Below are 2,747 nucleotides of genomic sequence, written 5' to 3'. Positions count from 1 at the left end.
ACTCCCTGCAAAACTTAGGGCTTTGTACCCCCTCTAGCTATGCCACTGTTGTAGTTGAAGGTATATCTATATAGATTGCCTCTTCTTTGTATTAAGAGCCTCTCTGTTGAAACAGACACTATCTGAAGGCTATGGGAGATGCAATTTCCTCATTAAGAGCATATTGTGTGCTTTGACCACCGTTATATATGCGATCTGTCATTAAGCGGTGCATGCCTGGAGAGAGAGAGAGAGAGAGAGAGAGAGAGAGAGAGAGAGAGAGAGGTTGTTAAACGTTGCGCATATATATATGCACCGCTTAACAACCGTTCACTTAACGACAGATTGCATATTAGACGGTGGTCAAAGCACAGTAAAGATGCTCTTAATGAGGTAATCACATCTCCCATAGCATGCAGCAGAGTGTCTGTTTACACAACAGAGAGGCTCTTAATGCAAAAAAGAGGCAATCTATCTCCAGCAGCCTGTGCAGCCAGCTAGTGTCTGGCAGGGAGTGTCAGTTTACACAACAAAGGCAATAGATTGGACTGAATGTTCACTTAATGACCTAATCGCATAACAACAGAAATCAGAGTACATGCCCCCTGTGTTTTCCACATGTTAAGTGACACTCACATGGATGGATGGATGGATGGATGGATGGATGGATGGACCATGAATAATTTCAGTCAGTTCGACTATTGGTTTGGCAGGGTTTGTATTCATTTAGTTTCCTGTAAACACACAGAAATGGCAGGCCTGAAGTGGGAAGAGTGAGTGCAACTGTGGACACACCTGGATTGTCTAGACCAGGGGTGCTCACACTTTTTTGGCTCGAGAGCTACTTTGAAACCCAGCAAGGCCTGGAGATCTACCAGAGTTTTTTTTACAATGTTCACGCCATCATAACATATAACATTTATGTGTACAATGTATGTTGGTGTACCTTGAGCCTCACTGAGTATAACAGGACTTACTCCTGAGTAGACATGCCTAGGATTAGGCTGTGAGGCTGCAATCCTAGCCACACTTACCTGGGAGTAAGCCCCATTGAGTACAATGGGCCTTACTCCCAGCGTTTCCTCCCAGAGGCACCTGAAGGGGGGGTCGGCACTCCGCGATCTACTCATTTTGCCTCGCAATCTACCGGTAGATCGCGATCCACCTATTGAGCACCCCTGGTCTAGACCAGGGATGGCCAAAGTGCAGCTCGCAAGCTACAGGCAGGTCTCAGAAATTTGTGGGCAGACCTCCTTTTACAATCACAATTAATACAAAAGGTAAATAAAACATTTTGAAGCTTTATAATTATTTACTGGGTATAAACTCAGAGTCCCTTAATTAAAACATGTTTAATGCCCATGAGGAGTAAATATATTTAAGAATTTAAATGTTTCTTACAGCCCAGTCCTATGAGCTGCTGGTGCTGCGCGGTACAGTGGCTTCGAAATGGCCACTGTTATGTATGTAAGTTATGCAGGATCAAAATCCTGCATTACTGATTGGCCCAGAGTTATGGCTAGCCAATCGGATGATGGATCGAAATCCTACCACCCGATTGGCCCTCTAGTTAATGTAAGTTCTGGCCAATCGGGTGATGGATTGAAATCCTACCATCCGATTGGCCCTCTAGTAAGGTTTCAATTGCACCAATCACAGGGAGTCTGGGCAGAGTTAAAGGCTATAAAAAACCTGGGGTTTGCCTTGTATTCAGCAATGTTCTGTTCTGAAGATGGAATAAACATACTGAGCTGTTATCACTATGCCTTCCTTTATTCGCATGGACCCACTAGATAACACTGGCGACGAGGGTGGGATCCTATTGCTCCATGCTGAACAACGCTAGAACCAAGAGCTGATTCGCTCAGAGCTGATTCACCACTGGGGAATTGTCGCCGCAGACAAAGAAAGAAGACCGACTTCCATACGTCTGTTGAGCTGCCACCATGACCACCAAAGGTCACATTGGGAAATTCGATCCAGCGTCCCCAGAGCTATGGGACACTTATACAGAACATCTGGAATTCTTCCTGGAGGCCAACGCAGTTGAAGATGCTGCCCTAAAGCGGGCCACCTTGCTCAGCGTATGTGACTCTGTCACTTTTGAAATCGCCCAGAATCTTGTGGCACCAGCAGAATTAAGGGATACCTGGTTGATTGGCAACCTTCAGTCTCGAAAGACTATGGTATAAGCCCACAGCACCCGGTATTCCCAGGCGGTCTCCCATCCAAGTACTAACCTGGCTTGACCCTGCTTAGCTTCCAAGATCAGATGAGATCAGGCATGTGCAGGGTAACAGTTAAAAGGATATTGTGGGCCTCCTGCCGAATCACTTCTCACCCCCGGCGTCCCGTATTGCACGCCGCCATGCCTTCTACAAGCGAGATCAGGCTGCCAGTGAGTCTGTTCCAGCTTACGCGTCTGTGCTTCGTCATCTTGCACGAAGATGTGAATTCCAAGACCTGGAAGTAACGCTTCTCGACCGGTTCATATGCGGCCTCCGGGACGAAAGGATTCAGAGGAAGCTCTTTGCGAAGGAAGAGCTGACCTTTCAAGAGGCTGTCAAGGAGGCGCTGACGTTTGGAAAAGCAGAAGATGCAGCAAGGGAGATTCGTGCCTCTCGCAGCCCAGCCACAACTCGAAAAACAAAGGCAGTCCACCATGAGGACACGGCCGCAGACCGTTGGGAAGAAGGGGAGGTGCTACGAATTAATCGAGGTATGTCAAGACGCAATGATCGCCAGGAACCACAAGCACCTAGACCCCA

The 2,747-nt window shown here is 47.3% G+C and overlaps 1 pseudogene; it reads right to left on the bottom strand.

Annotated features, from left to right (window-relative positions):
* Positions 1-2,170: 2,170 nt before the first annotated feature.
* LOC136637216 (5S ribosomal RNA) lies at positions 2,171-2,287 on the bottom strand (annotated as a pseudogene).
* Positions 2,288-2,747: the final 460 nt, after the last annotated feature.

The sequence above is a fragment of the Tiliqua scincoides genome, chromosome 1, assembly GCF_035046505.1.
Source record: "Tiliqua scincoides isolate rTilSci1 chromosome 1, rTilSci1.hap2, whole genome shotgun sequence".
NCBI lineage: Eukaryota > Metazoa > Chordata > Lepidosauria > Squamata > Scincidae > Tiliqua > Tiliqua scincoides.
Note: the sequence above shows the minus strand (reverse complement) of the source record. Positions and strands in the feature narration are given on the sequence as shown.